The sequence below is a fragment of the Cricetulus griseus genome, chromosome 2, assembly GCF_003668045.3.
Source record: "Cricetulus griseus strain 17A/GY chromosome 2, alternate assembly CriGri-PICRH-1.0, whole genome shotgun sequence".
NCBI classification, from domain to species: Eukaryota; Metazoa; Chordata; class Mammalia; order Rodentia; family Cricetidae; genus Cricetulus; species Cricetulus griseus.
In genome coordinates, this window is record NC_048595.1 from 283,402,756 (window position 1) to 283,419,750 (window position 16,995).

General features: G+C 38.4%; 1 long non-coding RNA gene across 1 annotated transcript in view; it reads left to right on the top strand.

Annotated features, from left to right (window-relative positions):
- Nucleotides 1-1,311: 1,311 nt before the first annotated feature.
- The window catches only part of LOC103161638, a 63,070-nt gene continuing 47,386 nt past the window's right edge, over nt 1,312-16,995 (top strand). The window contains exon 1 of the long non-coding RNA XR_003482359.2: nt 1,312-2,522. This is a non-coding gene — a long non-coding RNA (uncharacterized LOC103161638). The remainder of the gene's footprint in view (nt 2,523-16,995) is intronic.

Below are 16,995 nucleotides of genomic sequence, written 5' to 3' on the forward strand. Positions count from 1 at the left end.
TATTGCCTGCCACATATATTATTTTTCTGAAGAACATTTTGAACAATTCATTTTGTGTTCATACCGAGGAAAGAATTGGTCAGTACATCTTCTTGCTCTTTTGACTTAGTCCTGTTTTAAGGAAACAAAAGCTATAGTTTAACTGGTGCTCACTATTCCATAATATGAATAGAACGATACTATTTGTCTACTCCACTGTTAAGGAAAATTTTCATTTTTTGTTTAAGACTCCTAAGACCATCCCAGAGACAAATCATCTTGTAAATATCCCCTGATTTATATGAACACATTTAAAAATGTTTTTTAATGGCTGGGCAGTGGTGGTGCACACCTTTAATCCCAGCACCCAGGAGGCAGAGGCAGGTGGATCTCTGAGTTCAAGACCAGCCTAGTTTAGAGAGTGAGTTCTAGGACACTCGGGGCTACACAGAGAAATCCTGTCTCCAAAAGAGTTCTCTCTCTCTCTCTCTCTCTCTCTCTCTCTCTCTCTCTCTCTCTCTCTCTCTCTCTCTCTGTGTGTGTTTATCTCTGGAGGCCAGAAGAAGCGTCAGACTCTCTAGAATTGGAGATAAAGATGATTTCGGGCTACCCAACATAGGTGCTGCAAACTGAACTCAGGTCCTCTGCAAGAGCTCTCTTAACTGCTGAGCATTTCTTTACTGAAACTGAAATTGAAGATGTTTCTTATGTTTCAGGATCATCATTATTTGTTCTTCAGTAGCTGTCAGGTTAGTTTGCTTTTTTTTTTCTTACCTGCTTCTTTTACTCTGGGTTCTTTTGTGACCCTCTCTCAATCTTTATTCTGTCATTTCATTTTAGTCTCAGTGTGGATTTCTTTGCATTTGTGTGATTCTGAGAATAGCTTCAAACAAATCCAGTAGTCCATCTTTGACTACCAGGGACACATTGCAAGAGTCACTGTGGATGCTGAAACCATGAGGAATCCTGAAATTGAAATGTACTACAATTTTTTTCATAGCATATGATGAAGTTTAATCTTTAAATTAGGCAAGAAGCTTTTATAATAATAGCTAGCTGTAGGATAATCCTAACAACCTGCTATAATAAAGTTATGTAAATACAGTCTTTCTCTTTCAGAATCTTAGGCTATAGTCATTTTTGTTTTGAGGATGGGAGATGACCCAACGCCTGAACAATGAGATGAAGTGAGGGGAAGATGTAGACTTTGTAACATAGTGTTAGGTTTCCATGTAAGTAGTCCTTGAACACAAACACTGCAATATCTGGGACTTACTACATGGACCAGGTTGGCTTCTAACTCACAGAAATACACCTGCTTCTGCTAGGATTAAAGTGTGGCCACCACACCCAGCATCTGTGGATCCTTTTAATGTTTGAATGTGGCAAAAGACAGGGGAATGATGTCCTGTGTTTACATGGCAGACAAGCAGTGAGTCTTCTCCCACAGGCCCCTTTCACAGGAACACCCATCATCCATAATGACAAAGCATTCACAACCTAAAGGCCCTTCTTACTACAACCCGGTTCCCAATAGGATCACACTGGAGATTAAATGTTTTACCCATGAATGGGGCAGGAGCATTCTAGATTGTAACCACAGGGTAGTTGAGGATGGGATTAGGGGTAAATTAAACTGCCAGAAGGCTCACAGCTTTGCCTTCCGGACCTTGAGATTTTGATGTAAAGTCTGATTCTAATAACTTTTTTTTTTTGCCATTTTTGTTGCATTTTACAGAGGCAGATATTTAGCCTCTTATGCTTTGTTATTTCTCCCTGTTGGTTTTTGTTTATACATATCTTAATGTCCTCCAGAGCATTCCTTAAGAATGGCAATGTATGCTCTTAACTGATTTCAGCTTATCACAAATGAATCTTATCATCTATTACCTCATATATAACTGAATAAGATTGAAATAGATTTTTTTGCCTACACCCCACTTTTAGCTATTTTTATTAGAATGTGTCATAAACCTCATGATTCAGATTTTTCTTTTAGATTTAAATAGCCAGATGTCCTTTAAATAAGTCAGACATTGGCCTTCCTATTCATTGGCATATTTACTGCTGTTCCAGACATTCAGTCTTTGAATACCATTTTTTCCCCTAAGAAACGGAAGAAATACTAGAACTTAAAAGTAAGACCTATTTTTTTGAAGTATAGCATCCCAATAACTAATTTTATCAACCTTTATGTATGTGAAGGTGCTTATATTTCATTTTCATATTTTGCAGATTATCTTTCTTAGAATAAATAACTTGATTAAAAAAAAACAACCTCTCAGCCTGTGATAGTTTGAATGTAATTGTCCCCCATAATTTCATAGCAAGGTGTGGTTAGTTGGAGTGGATATGATCTTGTTAGCAGAAGTGTGTCACTGTGTGGGTGGGTTTTAAGGTTTCCTATGCTCGGGATTCTGCCCAGTGTTTTAGTCATCTTCCTGTTGCCTGCAAGATGTAGGACTCTCAGCTACTCTTCTAGCACCATGTCTGTCTGCACACCACCATGATCCCCAATGATAATGGACTGAACCTCTGAAACTGTAAGCCAGATGCCCCAGTTAAATGTTTTCTTTATAAGAGTTGCTGTGGTATAGATTAGAAGAAAGGATATGCGATAGGTAGGGTTTTAGTTGGGGGGGTGGTAGGGGAGGAGGGGAGGGAGAAGGGAACTGGGATTGTCATGTAATACAATCATGATTGTAACGCAAATAAAAAAAAGAAAAAAAAAAGAGTTGCTATGGTCATGGTGTCTCTTCACAGCAATAGAAACCATAACTAAGACACAGCCCCAACAGTATATTGTCTTATGACATACTTTCTTCATGCTGTGAAGTCAAGAATGACATTTTCCTTATTATTATCTTGAATGAAGTGGATCTAGCTTTTTCTTGTTTTTCTTACTAGTTTCTTTCATTCTCATTGTTTTTTTGTTTGTTTGTTTGTTTATATCCAGTGGATCACCATGTGGTTATATAGTTGTTTCTTAGAATTTATGTTACTTGACTTTCACTAAGTGTGCTATATCTCTGGATTGTTGTTTACCAAAATCAAGCACACGTCTGTGGGACTTCTACTAGTATTTGTCTTAAATTCTTCCCTCTTCCCTGATCAACTCTCTTGGGAAGCCAATTTTATGTATGTAAAACTGAAAGAAAATTCTTTCATTTTCTGTTCAATGTCTTCAAACCTTTTATTTCTTCTATTTTTATGTTGAGTGACTTGTGTCCTACCCCCTAAGTTCACTGCTGCATTTTTTCTCTTTTGTTCTTTTCAGATATTGTGATTCTTCAATGATACTGTCAGATTCTAGAGTCACTCCAGCTGTGCTTTGGCCTCTGCCCTTGTACTCAAGGCTCTAGGCACTGTGAGTCTCCTCAGTTGCAAGCGTTCCTTATGCTCTGTCAGTCTCTTCACTTTCCTCTGTAAACTTAGTGGTCCTGATGCAGAAGAAACAGTAACCCAGGAGAATAGTTAGAAAATAAAAATAACACAGAAGTCAGTGAAATAATCTGTTTTTTTAAAGATAGAAAAAATAAGTAAGAAGAAAAGGAAAGGACTGACACAGTTTAGAAGGAAATCTGGGAGAGACAAAGTAGTACAAAAAAACCCAGCAAAGCAAAACCATATTTAAAAATGGTTAATACCTATAAAGTTCTGTTAAGTCTTCAATGAAAACAACCAAACAATCCCATAATTACCAGAATTTATAGACTTTAAGGACTGAATTCCAAGCTTGTTAGCTCATTTCATTAAGATTCCAAAGACATCATTTCTATCTCCCTAAAGGCACTTTTATTAAAAAAGAAATGGACTAATACTTCTTATTTAAATTGAGATAAAAATTCCTGACATTCTCTAACCAGTCAATAAATGCCCCAAAGGCATACTTCACATAAAACAAATATGTCCCGGATGCAAGGTGATAATTAGGAAGATGATCCTTATGCATCGTCATCATTGGCCTAGACACAGGACCTTCTAAATAAATTAGGGAATGTGTTCAACAAAAGCCCATCGCCATAAAACTCTAAGAAGAAAGCTTTGAGATCACCACTGGCTTGCAAACACACTCCATTACAAAGTTATAATGTATATTTAATAGGGAAATAATAAATATTTTCTTCCCAAGATAGGGTTCCTAAGATAGGTAGGGAAAGTCAGTTCTATCAGGGCTACTTGACATTCTACTAAAATGTCTACTCAATGTATAAAGTGGTGAAAAAACTACAGACATAAAGTAAGAAAGAATAATGTGTTATTTCAAGTAACAGAATTGTAAACACAGCAAAATCTGAGGACTCAGCCTCTACCAAACAATCTGATTAATAAGTGTACTTAGCAAGATCTAAGGACATGGCATCAGATTTGTGACTGAGTGAGTTACTTGTCGGTGGGGCCAAAAACAACTTGTAGGGAGAGGTTAATTTTGACTCAGGTTTCACAGGACACAACTCATCATAGTGGGAAGGCACAACGGCTGCATGCTTGATGGCGGGTCCTTTCACCTTGGCAGAGAAGGTGCAAGAAAGGAGGCACCAAGAGTGATATAAAATGGCCTGATCTCCAAGGACCTAGCCGCTCTTTCCCGGACCCATCCCCTAAAATGGCCTGGTCTCTAGAGACCTACACACCTCTGCCAGGACCTGTTTTCTAAAGGGTCTGCCTTCTTTCCAACCTGCCCTCCAGATGGTTATGTAGCTTTTTATTAAACCAATCTGAGTGACAAATCTTCACAGTGAATGATTATTTTACTTCAGTCTTTCACAGTCCCAACAGTGTTCAGAAGTCCCAAATCCTAAGTCTCTTCTGAGATGCAAGGTAATCTCTTAATTGTTAGCCCCACTCATATTAAAAAATGAATGTACTTCCAATGTAAATGACATAGTGAGGAACAAAAGGATGGCAAGGGAAGATTGGATCAAAACTGAAACACAGTAAGTCAAATACCAGGTCGTACAGTTCTGGATGTAATCACCTGGGCTCCAATAGCCTTGGGAAGCCCTCTCCCTCTAGACCTGCCAACTCCAGTCCATGTGGCTTCTTTCTTGGCCTATGTTCTCCTCTGTTCCTGCTTTCCATTTGTTGGCAGCTATTACATGGTCCAGGCATTTTCAGACTCCTGAGGTCTCCACTGCAAATTAGACTCCACTTTCCCAAACACATATGATGGCCCCCAGGAATCTGACCCAATCACACATTGCCCAGCTTTAGTGTCTTTGTGGAACCTGTGTGCAAGCTTCCTTGACCATCTCCCCCAATTTTTACATCTTCTATTTCTGCAAAATCAGTACCACACTGAGGATGCTGCCAAGTTCTGCTGCCAGCACTAAACATAGTCTGGCCATGCTTGGACCACAGTTGTAGTAGCTACTGTGTGCCTTCTCCTGGGGAGGAAAACTTTCATCCCCTAAATAGAGTCTTTAGTTTAGACTCTTTCCTTTCAAATTAATTTGCATTTCCTCCACTCCTCACAAGGACAATCAGAAAGGATTATTTTTTACCTGGTTTACATTTGCCCAATGATTGCTGTTTCCAGTTTATGTTTATCATATTATTTTATAGCATATTCTCCATATTGAATATTTTTAGTGAAATTCATTGGGTTGTGTATTTTTAATTTTTAATCTTTCCTGTTTGTATTCTTTGATGTTTAGGAAGCTTTGATATTTAGATCTAATAATTTATGCCACCCTAAAAATACTTTTAGTTACCTCTTTTGTTAGATGCTACCTATTGACTTCCTATCACAGATTAGTCTCTAGTGTTTTAGTGTTAATCCTTAGATCATAAATTATGTATATTCCATTTACTTCATTTATTAGTCTAAAATGTACTCTTAAGTCTTAGACAAACTTCATGCCTTGAACTTCAACTTCTTTATTTTTGGCTTCAAGTAATATTACTGTACTTCTTAATTGCATGTGAAAAGTGTGTCTCTATCATTATTCATCTTGTACTTTTTCAATGACTGAAATAATAAAATTTATCTACTATTTTTGTTGCTGTTACCATTTTTTAACATTTCCATTTAGTTAAACATTGGTTAAAATATCTGCAAAGTTGTAAGCATGGGGCTCATTTTTTTGTAGGTTTGCAGGAAAATGATCATAGGATAGATTGTCTTTGAAGACTAGCTAATCTTTGAAGACTAGCACTATCTGTGCTTTTCTGTTTGAAATTTTTTGATTGAACATAACATTTAGCTCACATTTTCCTCCCATAAAAGTCTTTTAAAGCAGTGCTTTATTTTGTGTTTAATACATATGGCTTGACTTTATTACTGTGACAGAAGACTTAGACAACTTTTAAGGTATCCTTTTTGTTTGAAAATGTGTATGTGTCATGTCTACATGCATCTGTCTCTGTACCACATACATGCAGAGGCCAGAAGAAGGCCCGTAACCACTGAGCCATCTCTCCAGTCCCTCAAAATGAACAACTAAAAGGAGGAAATATTTGTTTGGGCTCATGGCTTTGGAAGGTTTATTCTGTGGTCCCTTTGTTCCATGTGCTTGGACAGAATACTGTGGTGATGGCAATGTGTAGAGACTGCTTTTTTATTTCCTGGTAGTAGGAAGTAAGGGGAAAGGAGTATAGGAAGTGGCTAGGGTGTAGGGGAAAGGAGTACAGGAAGTGGTTAGGGCAAGATAGATGTCTCTATCGTCCTACTTCCCTTCAGCTGGGCCTGCCTCTAGCATCTTGAGACTGATTGCATTCCATGGCTTATGGCCTGCTCAGCAGCTTTGACCTCTGCATCTGTTGTCTTATGTCCCAGGACACTGAGTACCCTCATGGAACCCCCTTCATGTACTTACATCTCTAAAGTCCCTGTGCTTTTCAAGGCAACATTTTCACATGTTTCAGGGATTGGGGTGGAGACATCGTTGGGAGTAACCCTTCTGCCTGCCACACAGAATTCTCAAATCCTACTTCTGCTTCATTTTCCTCCTGTTGGATTTCTTCCTTCCTATCCCGGTTTCCTTCTGGTGACTTTTACAGTCTCCCTGGTCCTTTCATTTTTCTAATTTAAACATTTTAAAATGAAATATTGTTTTCTGCATTTTGCTATCTTTTCACAGCTATCTATTGATTTGTTCTGATTTTTTTCATTTCTTGTTCATTCGCTTTTAGTGAAAACTCAAATTGATTTCTAATGCTCAAGGTTGTTTTGCAGTTTTCATCTGCTCCATGACCTTGTTTTCCTCACGAATTCTCATTATTTGTCTTAACCATTATGGCTTCATTCATGGTTTCCATGTAACAACTTCTTAGGGTGTTAAAAAAAATTCTTTGTTCCATTTGTTAGAATGAGGGACATAATAAAATGAGATTTTGGGGGGGTCATTTTGAGACTGGAAAGCCACGATGGTTTTCTATGTAGCATTGCATAGTTTAATCATGTCTGGTTTCTGAGGCTACCAGAGGGGACTCCAGACCTGGCCTCTCTCTCTTAGCCACGTGTGCTTCTCTCAGCCCTTTCTGACTAGAAGAGCTTTTCTAGAAACACAGTGTTTCTCTGTGTAGCTTTGGAGCCTATCCTGGTACTCACTCTGGAGACCAGGCTGGCCTCGAACTCACAGAGATCCACCTGCCTCTGCCTCCTGAGTGCTGGGATTAAAGGCATGCGCCACCAATGCCCGGCTTCTGTTTTATTTTATATTTACCACTTATAGCATTCTTTTCTTGTTTTGTTGTATTACCAAGAGTGCAGGAATGCACCTGTTATTCATTGTGTGATGTGATTATTTTTGCTTCAGCGACTGTTAAATTCTGTCTTTAGATGGATCCTGCCGGCCAAGAGTTTTGAATTAATTATGACTACATTTTTTTTTTTTGCAGGAACACTTCTACATCTATTGAAGTAAAGTTTTCACTAGATTAAAAAAGTTAGGTTATAGTTCTTGTTGGTTATCTTTTTATTAACTGATTTTTATAGGATGATATTGTTTGCATGGGTTGGAGTTATTTGGAAAATTCCATTTTCAGTTAGTCAATGTGCTTTGGGATGTTGAGTTCAAATGTGGGAGACTGGGGTTCATATTGAGGCACTCAGTGTACAGGGTTGGTGGTACTTATACCCTTTCCCTTGTCAACAGAAACCTTCTGTTCATCTTCCAATAAATGAAGTTCCAGGTAGAGTCACAGAGCTTCAGTGTTAGTGTTGCATGTAACAAGTTCACTGTAGTACATTGAAAAAATACAGAACATTATAACACTCACCTGTACAGCAACTCAAATCATATTTGACAAATAATCATTTTGCACTCATCTGTTAATTACATGCTTCTTTTGCTTTTAGACAACACCTTTCTAACAGGTGACTGACCTGAAATTTTTTTGGTAAGAAGTTTGCAGATTTGATGGTCCTGCCTAACTAGATTGCTGAATTATTATTTGCACTTGTACAACTGTACATGTTGTATCAGGACAAACCAGGGACAAGTAACAGACATACTCTCCTTGTCTCTACTCATGTTTCAGCAACCTTATGCAGCTTAATGGAAATATTTACTATAGACATCCAGGAATGAATGGGCACTTCAAATTCTTCTCAGCGGAGGAGTTCCTATTTCTGCTGTCCCCCAGGACCATTCTACATGTAAAAAGCAGAGAACTGGATGTTTTGACTTGCACCAGGATATAATTGACAAGCCCACAGGTTATTTCTTGGGGGCTTTTTCAGAGGATTTTCTGAATGACGCCTGAATGTTCTTCATAAACGTGTAGTAGAGGCATCCTGACTGTGTGAATCTTCTGCCCATGTCACAATGCATTCAGGACTTGTCTAAGTTATCAATGAATACCTCTTCCACTTGGATACAGAAGCTTGATAACATAACTATCCTCCAAGATGGAAAAATTACACCTAGTTGGTAACATTTGGCTCAGCTCTAGTAGTTGAGTCTCTGAGAGAATTTAAGAACATACTAAGAGCTCTTTCCAAACTACAAGGATTCCTGCCGAAGGAAGCTTAGCTTTCCCCACAGCTTCTGGTCTGGATTTGAAAGTAAACTCTCTAATGGGATTGTTAGAGAGATCTCGGCAAGACATAGATAATATAAAGACAGTTGGGTCCATCAACTCTCATGGTTGACCAAAGCTGAATAGTCTTCCCTAGATTGTATTGTAATTACTTTCCCCTTGACTCTGGACTGGTTTATTAACTCAATTAGCCAGGAAGGGTGGACAACCATAATGCTTCTGAAGCATTATGAAGGAGTGGCAGATCCCTCTTTTCTTGTTTAGAGTTGGAAGCATCCCTGTTACAATAAATCTTTCCGCCAAAAGCTGCCTGAGCCCCACCGCCATGTGTGAGCTTTACGCCAGCCGCCCACCTGAGTTAGGGCCCAAATGAATACACAGAAACTTGTATTAGGTTCAAAGCTGCTTGGCCAATGACTAGGATTCTCATCTGTTAGCTCAGTCTTAACTATCATAAACCTATATATTTTATAAGACTTATCTTATTGGACGCCTTATTGGCGTCCCTCCTTGCTGGTGGATCACTTCGTGCAGCTGGAGCAGGAGCGGAGGGGAAAAGAGGAGCCCTTTCTGTTTCTCCTTCGCTTAAATATGAGTCTCCTTGCTATGTCACTTCCTGCCTGGATCAGTACTTCTCTACTACATTTCCCAGAATCCTCTTTGACTCCTAGTCCTTGCTTGCCATTGGCCAAACAGTATTTTATTCAACAATCAATAAGATAAACATACAAAGAAGTACATTCCCATCACATCCCTGTGAGAAATTCAGTTACTTCAAGGTTTCCACGATATGAGGCTAGAGCTGCAGGGGTAGAGCAAATGCAAATGTCAAGTTACCTCAATGGAGGACAAGGCCCTGCAGAGGAGGAGAGATGAATCTTTGCTACTGAGCCCTGCAAACATTTCAGATCTCAGGTACACACATGAACGATGGGTTTTATTTGGTTATAACTTGGGATGGGTGGGTATACCGAAAGAGTTTATCCAGCACTTCATAAGGACTGCTTAGCATAAATGCTACTAACGCCCAGCTGAACTGAGCCCAATTTAGGGTCTTGACGTTTTAGCAGTATTTACAACACAAAACAGGAAGTAGGATATAGTGAAAGATGCACTTACTGCAGTCATTACTACATGTGTTACAAACAGTAAGTCAACAGAATCACACGACTAGTGTTCGGTTAGCAGCATCCATGCAATTTGCCAAGACAAGACTTTAGGTAGACTACAAGTGAAGCAAATGCTTGGAACCCTTGAGTTTTGATTTTGGGTTTTTGAAATTTAGTTTATTTCATTTTGACTTTTAGACGATGAGAAATCTACACAGTGTGCTGCTGGCTAAATATACTGTCCTTTGCTCTTTGACAGAGAACTGCTTAGGTATTCCATAGTGAGCTGTTTTCTTATTTCACTACTTTCTGATTTGCTTTTACAGTGTATCTGCAAGTGTGTCTGTACTGCCTCAGATTTCCATGGAACCCTCATGCTTAGCTGAGAGCAGAGCCCCTGGGGTCATTGAAATACCTGTCTTTGCAATTCAGAGGCAAGAAAATAGTGGAGGACTCTGCTGTGCATTGCCCTACTTGGTTTCCTGGTCGTGGACTGAAGATCGATTTACTTCTAAAAGAAAAAAAATGTTGCATATAGGCTTCCCTGAGTGATGCATCCTTCTGTGTGTGTCACAGGGGTCAGTTAGATGTCACTCTTCTCTAGGACATATAATGGTATGTTCCGAAGCATCATGAAAAGGCTTTTCAGTTCATTCATCCCATTTTGTGGGTTAAGTGCTTTACAATCAGATGCCACTCATCTGTCCTACAGGAGCAAAGCAGAGGCCACTCTCAGTATGACAGTTGCTGTCTGTGTTTATTTGTTTTGCTGTCTTTTGAATACGAGTACACATGCTGCCGTGGCATCATGACATTTATACACTTTCAAGATCTATTTTCTCATTGGCATAAATAGAAGTAGTCTGGGCCAGAGTAAAAACAATGTTTACCAAATTTTAGTTATTTCCACCTATTTTCTGTCTTTTGGGTGATGTTTTATCGATTTTCATTTTGTGAAAATGGAGGTGAATATTGTTAATAATTCTTGGAGAATAATGAATGGCATTCTTTTTTTTTTTTTTTTTTAATGGAGGGCATTCTTACATGTTACTCTACCAGAGGTTTTTAACTCAGCAGGGAGCCTTCATGTTTTTCATAATTATCTTAACAAGAAAAGAAACCCTGCCCCCTGTTTTCCAAAGTTAGGGCTGCTAAGGAATCCCCTTCCCAGCCACTGCTCCTTGCCACACAAACCTGCTTGTGAAGAATGTTTGGAAAAGCATCCTCTGTGTCTACATTTTTCAGGATCAAATCTCTTTAAAGCTGGAAGTGGGGCAGCTGCTCCTGCCTCCCATCCCTGATGAGGAACTTGTCAGGTTCTCGGCAACCCCTTATCAGTGCTTCTGAGTGATTTTGTGGGTGGGGATGCTGGAACAGATAAGGGGAAACCTTCTACGATAATCTGGCAATTCTGGTCTTTAATGGTTCCTGTTTTAAAACCAGGATGCACCCATTGCTCCTCAGCTATGCAAGTTTTAATGGAATGTGCTCATAACATGAGAAATCAATGCTGCATAGCCATTGGACAACTAAAAGTAATTTTGTCAGGCTGTCATTCATTTTGTTCTCTATGCTTAGACACAGGAGGAAATAATTAAATACCAAGTGAATGTATATTTTAATGGGAAATAATTTACACAAGCTTTTTATTACTACTGCATTAGAAACACATTCCCCATAAGTCTCTATTCTGAGTACAGAGTTTAGTGTGTTTAATTATTGGGTGCATAAATTATAGGTTAATTACCAGGTCATCTACATATCATATTTTTAGCATCCTATTGCCTATGTTTAAGGGTGATATAAATTCTTATGTTGGCTTGCATAATAAATTCTAATTTTATACTTTGAACACAAGAAAATAATACAAAAACCTACACAGAGAGGCTTGAAGATATATATATTTTAAAATATTTTTTAGAGTTACTATTTCAAGTGTATAGGTGTTTTTCCTGCACATATGTCTGTTTTCCTGGTGTCTGAAGAGGTCAGAAAAGTCATCAGATCCCTGGAACTGGAGTTACAGATGGTTGTGAGCTGTCATGTGGGTGCTAGGAATAGAATCCAAGTCTTCTGCAATAGCAGCCAGTATTCCTAACTGGTGAGCCATAGCTCTAGCTGCTAGATACATATTTTTGTTTGTGCCTTACAAATTCATTAACAGATAACATCTGTATTAGTTACTGTGGTGGTTTGCAATAAAATAGCCCCAAATGGAGTGGCACTATTAGGAGGTGTGGCCTTATTGGAGGAAGTGTGACATTGTGGAGGTAGACTTTGAGGTCTCATATATACTCAAGCCAGGGCCAGTGAGTCAGAACACTTCCTGTTGTCTGACAGCCAAGATATAGTACACTCGGTTACTTTCTAGTACCATGTCTGCCTGCATGCCACCATGTTGCACCACAATAATAATGGACTAAATCTCTGAAGATGTAATCCATCCTGATTAAATGTTTTTCCTTTTTAAGAGTGACTGTGGTCATGGTGTCTCTTTACAGCAATAGAAACCCTAACTAAGACAGTTATCTTTCTCACTGCTGTGACAAAATCCTCTGACAAAAGGAACTTAAGGAAGGAAAGTGAAGTCATGGCTCAGAAGCCCAAGGCAGACAGTCACTTTCTATCCACAGTCAGGAAGAGAGATGCATGCCCCTGCTCAGTCTACTTGTTGTTGTTGTTGTTGCTGCTCTTCTTCTTCTTCTTCTTCTTCTTCTTCTTCTTCTTCTTCTTCTTCTTCTTCTTCTTCTTCTTCTTCTTCTTCTTTGTCTTCTTTGGTTTTTAGAGACAGGGTTTCTCTGTGTAGCTTTGGAGCCTATGCCTGCACTTGGGAGGCAGAGGCAGGTGGATCTCTGTGAGTTTGAAGTCAGCTTGGTCTACAAGAACTAGTTCCAGGACAGCTAGGGCTACACTGACAAACCCTGTCTCAAAAAAAGCTGAAAAACAAAACAAAGGATGCCAGCCACTGTAGTGAGGACTTGATTCCAGATCCAACCAAAGAAGTGTCCAAGCCAGGGAAGGAAGAGCCGGGGAACAAAGGGAATTCTTCACATTAAGAAGTTTCTCAAAGGAGTGGGAGTGGGTAAGATAACAACAGCCTTACTGTGAGTAATGCTTGACTTGGGGGCAGGAGATAAGAAAGAAAACAATGTGGCCTAGGTGTCAGACCATGATTGCTTGTTGCCACAGAGACACAGAAGCATTCCTTAACCCATTATCACTGTACCTGCAGAAGGATAGGGACCAGGGCTTCAGAGAAGCGTGGCTATATCTCTTGCTCTCATGATGCCCTGTCTCTTAACCAAGTGTGTCTTTGAGGACCAGGCCCTAAATCTAGCAGCAAGGACTTAATGTGTAATGGGTAGAGTTGGGGTGACAAAAAGTCTTCTGTGGAAGTAACAACGACTGCGTAACACAATATAGACAATACCACTTAAAAAAAAAAAGTGTTAGTAAGGAGGTTGGGAATTCAGCTCAGTGACCGAGTGCTTGCCAAGCAAGCACAAGGCCTTGGGTTTGGCCCTAGATTTGGTCCTCAACTCTGAAACAAACAAACAAACACACAAACAAACAAGCAAAAAATAAAAAAAAATCTGTTAGTGATGACAAAGTAGAAATTTATGGCAAGGGAAATATTACACACAAACTAAGAATGCTTTATTGTAAGACAGAGGCACAAATCATTCATAGCTTTAATATGAAGATTATAATCAAAGAAACTAAAATTAACTATACTTATGGGCCAAGATATAGCTAAAATATTAAGAGATAAAATGACATAAAAGTTTTAAGTGTAAAGAAAATGTGAGGGCGAGTTTCCTTTTGTTGTTTTGTTTACTTTTTCTCTTCTTTTTTTCTTTTTCAAGACAGGGTTTCTCTGTATAGCTTAGTAGACCAGGCTGGCCTTGATCTCACAGAGATCTGCCTTCCTCTGTCTCCAGAGTTCTGGGATTAAAGGCGTGGGTCACCTCTGCCCGGCTCTTTTATTTTGTTTTCTAACTGAATCTAGCTTACTATGTTTGGAGCAAATGCTGCCCACCACCAAAGATTTTTTTGTTTATTTTTGAGATTATATTTTAATTACAATATTTCTTTCTTCCCTCCAAGCCATCCCTTATATCCTTTCTCTCTCCCCTTCACATTCATGGCCTCTTTTTTTCACCAGTTGTTATTGTATGGGTATTATGTATTTGTAGATACATACAAATACAGTCTATTTTATGTACATATAAATATAATATATTTGTGCATGTAATGTTACTTGCGAACACAGAAAAAGTGTTGTTACTTCTTTTGATCCTCAGTTTTCATATTTTATTATCGATTTAAGTTGGAAGCATTTCAGAATAGCTTATTACAATCCACTATGTTTTGTATGACTAGCAACAAGTGGTTACTTATAGTAACCACTCAGAAAAAAACCTATAATACATGAACAAAGGATACTAAGCAAGGACTCAAAATACCTTGCTAAAGCAAATCAGTTTACCCACAGAAAGGAACTATAATAAAATTGGAAGCCATGTTTTGAAATGGCATTAGTAAGACCTTATGTAGTGATAATGGTAGTGAACACCAAGGGATTGGGTTCTCTAAGTGAAACAAGTGACATATTGGGTTAAAAACAAGACCAAGTATATGCTACATAAATAAAATCACCTCACCTCTAAGAATATACAGACAAAGCAAAGAGATGGGATAAGGTATTTCATGCAATGGATTCCAGGCAAAAGCAAGAGTAGCCATGTTTTCAGCCAAAATTGAGTTAAAATCCAAAGCAGTAAAAAAAGAGACTAGGAGTGTTATTAAGTAATGAAGGTATCAATGCAGCAAGGGGAAGTACCAATTCCAACTATATATACACTCACTGTTAGCATATCCAGATAAAGCAAATGTTAGTAAATTTAATAGGATAGGTAAACCCCAATACATAAATGGAGGGGGACATGATAGCCCACTTTTAGCAATGGGCATATGGAAGATCAACACAGGAAAAACAGAATTAAATAGTATCTGTTGGGTTTAGGATGGCAACAGAGTTGTTCAAGAAATCATTGAGATGGATAACTGTGGAATAAGGACTTATTAGAGAAGTTATTAGCAGTGTGGGCAGATAGACTGAGGGGTCAGAGCCTTGTGGGGTTTTCAAGGAGAGTTCAGACCACAGACTAGATGCAGACAGCATGGTGGGCAATGCATACATATATACACACATACATACCATATCATGTATATATGTACATATATAGGTGTGTATGTATGTATGTATGATGAAAATTTGTCACATGTGACAACATGAGTAGAGCTAGAATTCATTACACACATGAAATGGACCAGGCATAGGAGGACATGAATGTTGTATCACTCACATGTAGAATTTTAAAGTTGATCCTAGAAGCTGAGAGTAGAATGTTATTGACAAAAGGCTGGGGAGCAGAGGAGAGCGGGGAGCAAGGGAAAGGTGAATGGGTGGAAACTTGCAGGTAGAGTGACAAAGTCCAGTGTGCTATCATATACTATGGTGATTATAGGTTTAAAAAATTCTTGTTTATTTTAAATAGAACATATTTGGATGTTTTCATCACATAAAAAGGGTAAGTACTTGAGGAAACAGTTGGTTAGCCTTATTTAAATAGTATATAGTATATTGAAATGTCACACAGTATGCTGCTAATATGTTAAAAAAGTCTTGTTTATTTTAAATAGGAGAAAAAAATCTTGGCTTTTTTCATCATATGGACAGGAGGAAGTAATTGGTTAGCCTGATTTAAATAGTCTACAGTATGTTGAAATATCACGTGGTGTGCTGTTAGTATGTCCCACTTCTATTTTTTTCCATCAGTTATAAGTTAAACATTTCAAAATGACTAAAATGAGAAATATGCTATATATTACCACAATAAAGCAACAAATTGAAGAGCAAAGATAAAATCAGGGCTGTTCTAGTTGGAGTTTAGTGTCTATGCAAATGTGACTCCTCCTTTTATGCAATACCTTCATATGCCAGACCTTTGTGAGTTGTTTGTGGTTTCTCTATGAATATTAATCCATTTATGAAACTTGAGTGTGTCTCTAAATCTGTGTCCAAAGCAATTACAATTTCCATTCACTTCAAAGGATTCTGAAAATGGAAGAAATTGTTGTAATTGATATCCACTGAGACCCGTTTCAGTAACTTTAAAAAGAAAGGTTAGATAATGAAATCCCAAATGTGCAATCCACTGGAAATTATTAATTTATTAAAAATTAATAGAAATGAAAACAAAGAGGCCATGAATGCCGATGAGAGCAAAAACTATATGGTGGAACTTGCGGGGGGGGGGAGGAGAAAGGGAAGAATGAAATGATGTAATTATAGTATAGTCTCAAAACATTTAAAAATAGATTTTAAAAAGAAAGAGGTTTAGGCAACTTCAAATTATCTGCATAACCAAAGCAGATAATTCAACAGATAATTTTGCCAGATAATGATGTAGAAAACTGTTATGGTCGTTTTAGTTGTAGTTTAAAATTTCCCTGTGGCTATATATATAGAAATTGATCTTTGGAAAAGATGTTCAGCTCCCCCTTCTCATAGCCCCCCATGCCTATATATAAGATTGTCCTGACAGTGAACACTGTCACTCACTCATGCTTTCAGTCATCCTACCCCACTCACAGCGATTCTCCCAGTCCACTTATGCTTGTGCCATGGCTTTCCAAGTTGGCTTCTCCTTGAGTCAACCACAAACAGCTTATGTCATGATAAGCTCACTGAATCCATAAAAAAACACATTATTGCATTCCAGCACTTGGACCTAGAGCTCTTAACACTCTTTTCAGAATGTTCTTTGGGGGCTGATCATCTCGTACTCATCAAGTTACTTTGTTCATGGGTTTTGACCCTAGCCAGTCTCTTTGGTTGAATTCCTCAGCTTCATGG